Genomic DNA, 6,057 nt, shown 5'->3' with positions numbered 1-6,057 from the left:
CCCTGCATTCACTACACTGCTGTCCATGTCCATGAGTCCTTTTACCTTTTTTGCTAGAAACCCACTTTTTAAAATCTTGTCTCTTCTATAAACCAGTAGCTTCCATTCACGTGACCACTCTTACCACAATAACCATTTTAATTTCATGTATGTGACAGGATAGTAAATTTCCTATTGTTAGATATGTGGAATTATTTCTTTTTGAAGATAGAATATATACATATATATAATTCATATATATTCTCAATCTTTTGAATGGATTTAAAGATTAATTATTTCTTTGTTTCTAAGAAAGAGAAATTCATATTTTTAGTTGTTATTGTAATACACATGCTTGCTAATATTTTTGTCTGCAGGTATAATAAGAAAAGAAAGGAAATGAGGAAAAATGGATATTTCTGGGGCAGTGATGAGGTAAGAAGGGAGCCCTAGAGTGTTAGGTGATATAAGAAAGGTATACGAAAAAGGTAAGGCTTGTTATTGAAAATATACTTGAGGCTACTGAGAAATCATGGTAAGGATTGAAAAGAAGTTATCTAGAAATTGCCGAGCCTTCCCTAGAAAGACAACCCTATCTCTTGCCCAAGGCCCTTATTACTTGTCCCCATTATCTGTCTGACATAAAAACCTCACCTCTTATAGCATCCAGTCCTTCAACTATTGATTGTCAAATATGAAATATACGTTCTCATTAAATATCATTGTTCTGAAATGTACATATTTTATGCCCATTTTTTTAGATGAGAAACTTGAATTGCTTAAAATAAAACTGTTGCAAAAACTTACATTGATTTATATTAACAGAGCTAAGTTCCGATTGTTGATTCATTCCACTCTAAAGCCCACTGTCATTCAACCACATCAGCATTTCTGAAACTGCATCTGTATATCTGTATAACAACATTTTTGTGGGATGTTAAGACTTTTTAAAATTTTTTTAATTTTTAATTTAATCTTCATTGTGTCATTTTTTTATTACCATTTATTTAGTCCCTTTAAAACCCCCTTTCTCCCAGCAATCACCATGCTGCTGTCCATGCCCATGAGTCTTTTTCCCTTGTTGCTCACTCCCCCTACCCATTAACCATCCCCTGCCCACTAGCTGTCATCTGTTCTCTATCTATGAGTATGTCTCTGTTTTGCTTGTTAGCTCAGTTCGTTCATTAGATTCCAAGTATGAGTGAAATAATATAGTACTTGTCTTTCTCTGACTGGCTAATTTCACTTAGTATAATATTCTCTAGGTCCATCCATTCTGTCACAAAGGGTAAAATTTTCTCCTTTTTTTCAGCTGAATAGTGTTCCATTGTGTAAATGTCCCATGGTTGTTTTAGCCACTCACCTATTGATGGACACTTGGGCTGCTTCCATATCTCGGCGATTGTAAATAATGCTGCAATGAACATACAGGTGCTTATGTTCTTTTGAATTAGTGTTTTGGGTTCCTTCTTATATATTCCCAGAAATAAGATCATTAGGTCAAAAGACAGGCCCATTTTTAATTGTTTGAGCTATCCCCATATAGCTTTCCACAGTGGTGGCACCAATCTGCATTCCCATCAGCAGTGCAAAAGGGGTCCCTTTTCCTCTTATCTTCACCAGCACTTGTTGTTTGTTGATTTATTGATGATTACCAATATGACAGGTGTGAGATGATGCACTTTAGTGCGGTTTTAATTTGTGTTTCTCTAGTTGTAAGTGGTATTGGGCATCTTTTCATATGTCTATTGACCATCTATATGCCATCTTTGGAGAAGTGCCTATTCAGGTCCTTTGTCTATTTTTTAATTGGGTTTGTTATTTTGGTGTTCAGTTTTGTAAGTTCTTTATAAATTTTGTATATTAGCCTCTTATCAAATGTATTGGCAAATATGTTCTCTCATTCTCTGGGCCTTTTATTTTTTTGATGTTTTCCTTTGCTGTGCAAAAACTTTTTAGTTTGATGTAGTCCTATTTGTTTATTTTATTCTTTTGCTTCCCTTGCCTGGGGAGCTATATCTGATAAAAAATTGCTATGAGCAATGTCTGAGATTTTGCTGCCTATGTTTTCTTCTAGAATTTTATGGTTTTGGGTCTAACATTTAAGTCTTTGATCCATTTTGAATTTATTCTTGTGTGTGGTGTAAGAAGGTGGTCTAGTTTCAATTTTCTCCATGTATCTGTCCAGTTTTCCTAAGACCATTTATTGAATAAACTATATTTAGCCCATTGCATGTGTTTTTTTCCTGCCAAATATTAATTGACTATAAAGATTTGGGTTTATTTCTGGGCTCCTCATTTTGTTCCATTGATCTATGAGTCTGTTTTTATGCAAGTACCATGCTGTTTTGATTACTATGACCGCATAATATAGTTTGATATTAGGTAATGTGATTCTTCTAACTTTGTTCTTTCTCAGAATGGCTGTTGCTATGAAGGGGTTTTTGTGGCTCCATGTTTTTGAAATATTTGTTCTAGTTCTGTGAAATACATCATTGGAATCTTGATAGAATTGCATTGAATTTATAGATTTCTTTGGGTAGTATGGATATTTTAATGATATCAGTTCTTTTTATCCATGAACATTGTATGTGCTTCCACTTATTTGCATCTTCTTCAGTTTCTTTCTTCAGTGTCTTAAAATTTTCCAAGTACAGGTTTTTACATCCTTGGTTAGGTTTATTCCCAGGTATTTCATTCTTTTTAAAGCAATTGTGAATGGGATTATCTTTGATACTGTACATAGAGAACCCCAAAGATTCCACCAAGAAACTACTAGAACTAATAAATTAATTCAGCAAAGTAGCAAGATACAAAATCAATATCCAGAAATAAGTTGTATTTGAATATATCAATACTGGCTGCAAATGAACTAACAGAAAGGGATGTTAATATATTTTTTGAGATTCTATCATCAAAATGGATTTAAAAATTGTGTCTGTCATTTTACTATTGTAAAGTTTCACAACACCTATAATATAACTATTACACATTCCACAGACAAGGTTCTTTCAACTTTGTTTACACATAGTTTCCCAACTTATTTGACTTGGTACTTTTTTTCAAAGAATTCATAGTCACACCTATTTAGAAAATCAGTTTGAGAAATGCTGCCTTTTGCAATCTTCCCTGAGGAAAAAATATCTCCTCAGTTTTACCACTCCTTAAAAAGAATGTCAGCCAAGTTTATTTCCACAATAGACAACCTGTCTAGTTTCTGTTACCTCTCCATGTGATTAGGTCCATACAGTAACCCCATACTACATATAGGAGTTCTATTGACATCCATTTAACTACTGCCATTTCTTTTTCCCTGTGCCTATCCATGCAGAACCTGGAGATATCTCCACTTACTGATTTTTAGCTACTCATTGTTATTTTTTATGTGATCAATGAACACTTACTCATTTATTTACTTACCTATATTCCAGACACCTTTAAAGATAATAGTAATGAAGAAATTAAAACAAAACAAAACATAATGCCTAACCTATATAAAATGAAAGAGGTAGAGTGGGTGGAACAAATCTAAAATATGATAAGAATGTAGAGCATCAGTTCTGACTGAGGTTGATTGAGTAAGCTCAGGAGAAAGGCGACACAGACAGCTGGAAGTTTGGGAGAGACTTTGCAGAGTAGTAATTTAATAAGTTTTGACATATAAGATGAAGTTTTAAGTTATGGATCCTATGGTCTAAGTATGAAGGATTGGGGTAGGAGAAAGATAAAAGAAAAGAAATGAGAAAATAAGAGAGAGGGAAGAGAGAGAGAAAAGGGGGTCTTGTAAAAGGGAGGAAAGGGGAGAGGGAGAAAGGAAGATTTCACAAGAATTTTAAGTAAATGGAACATGAGAATATATGATATATGAATTATTAAATACCAGGAAATTAGGAGCATGGGGATAAATTATGAGGAGTCTTATTGTCTCATAAAGTTGGATCTCTGAATTTCCTTTTGCCCTGCATCTGTTCCCCTCCTCCACTTTTTTCTTAAATGACAGCACCCATATTTCTTTTGGAAGATTTCTTCTCTCTCTGTGTGTATTAGGGCTGTTCATTGTAGAGTTCCACTCTTGCCCAGAAAATTTTTGCCAATTTTTTTTTCTTCTTGGTTATTAAACAAAATACCTTTCCCAGTTCTTCATGGATTGCAAATTATAAAGAATATATATATATGTCTTGTGAGATATATATATCTCTCTCACATTATCATAGTATGTGTGAATGTATATCATAACAGAATGCTAATTTATTCTGTTGAAGTCCTACTGTATTGCCACTCTACATTTCAAGATACATTTTGTGACACTAGGTTATTCTCCTCTAACCCATTCCACATATTGCCAGAAAATTAATCTTCCAAAATGTAACTCTGACCTTTTTGAACTCTGCCCATTTCAAATCCATCAATAGCTTATTGTTGCTTTCAGAATAAAGTCAAAGGACCTTGTTCTCCGCCTTTCCCTGTTGTGTCTGCTGACACTGCCCCACTTTTTCCTTGAGACGGAGAGCCATGCCTTCAGTTAAGTTACAGAGTTCTGATGGAAAGATATTTGAAGCTGATGCTGAAATTGCCAAACAATTCGTGACAATCAAGACCATATTAGAAGATATGGGAATGGATGATGAAGGTGATGATGACCCAGTTCCTCTACCAGATGTTAATGCAGCAATGTTAAAAAAGGTCATTCAGTGGTGCACCCATGGCAAGGATGACCCTCCTCCTGATGATGATGAGAACAGAGAGAAACAATCAGATGACATCCCTGTATGGAACCAAGAATTCCTGAACATTGACCAAGGAACACTTTTTGAAGTTATTCTGGCTGCAAACTACTTAGACATTACATGCCAGATGTTGCCAATATGACCGAGAGGAAAATTCCTGAAGAAATTCACAAGATATTTAATATAAAAAATGACTTTATCGAAGAAGAGGAAGTCTAGGTATGCAAAGAGAAGCAGTGATGGGAAAAGAAGTGAAATGTTGTGTCTGACATTGCAACACTGTAAGGATTGTTCCAAATTGCCACTGGGAGCATGGGGCTCCTGGATCTAAGGGTCACTGTCCGAGGTCAGCTGAGGTAGGTGCAGAGCCTGTCTGGGGTTGTCATGGGTGGGGGCAAACAAAATGAGTCTTCACAGAAAATTTCTCTGTTTGCCAGGAGATGGGAAAAAAGTTCTCTCTAGTGGAGAAAAAGCCACAACCCTCATGTCCAAAGGCTTTTATTGAGAACCCTATGCGCAAGGGTATACATCAAAGCTCATCAATCAATGTCAAAAGGCTATGTTTACAGAAAACAGACAGAGACAATGGAAGGATCACAAGAAATCTGCCTCAGGTCAGGGTCTATGAATAATGTAAATCTCCTTCTCAGTACGATTGGGTTATCATCGCTTTTTGAGGGAAGAACAAAGTATGCTTAGTGGAACTTACTTCTAGGCCTGATTTTCCCAGGGAATAGCCTGATCCAGTTTAGGACTGTACATGCCTTTAGTATTGTTTCAAGCCTGAGCCAGGCAGGTGGGGCAGGGCCACCGAGAGATAAGGAGACTTCTTTCAGATAGAATGAAGATCCTGGCCATATCCAAGCCAACACTAGGTGTGCGGACCTTTTTGCCCTTTCTCTGTGTCCCCTATGTCTTAATCTGCCTCCCATACAGACCGATGTCTGGCTTTGGTCATCCCTCCTCTTGAGAGAACTTACCCATCATCAACAAGTGACCATCACAGGGCCAAGCAGGGTGATGCAAGGAGGGCAGGAGCTGCATCCTTGCCAGAGGGACAGGTTTTGTCTCCTCAGTGGCCTGTTTTCCCAAGGTCTCCTTGATTATTTCCAGCCTTGGGGCTCTCTTGCCTATTGGTGGGGCTACAGTTCCTGAAACCAGATGAGGCATTTCCCAACACCAAATACTAATTGCACTGCTCTGTTTATGAATGTTAATATTAGACAAACAGTAGGCCAATGCAGGAAAAAAATCAACTGTAAAACAAAATAATAATAAAGTTGAGACTCCATTGCATGGTGGATTTTCTAAATCTAATCAAGTCTAAGGTATATAAATCTAATCCAAACTC

General features: G+C 36.4%; 1 pseudogene; it reads left to right on the top strand.

Moving 5' to 3' along the window:
* Positions 1 to 4,491: 4,491 nt before the first annotated feature.
* Positions 4,492 to 4,961, top strand: LOC129067105 (S-phase kinase-associated protein 1-like; annotated as a pseudogene).
* Positions 4,962 to 6,057: the final 1,096 nt, after the last annotated feature.

This window comes from Pteronotus mesoamericanus, unplaced genomic scaffold (genome assembly GCF_021234165.1).
Source record: "Pteronotus mesoamericanus isolate MK-2021 breed Mesoamerican mustached bat unplaced genomic scaffold, CSHL_Meso_final contig_20, whole genome shotgun sequence".
Classification (NCBI taxonomy): Eukaryota; Metazoa; Chordata; class Mammalia; order Chiroptera; family Mormoopidae; genus Pteronotus; species Pteronotus mesoamericanus.
Note: the sequence above shows the minus strand (reverse complement) of the source record. Positions and strands in the feature narration are given on the sequence as shown.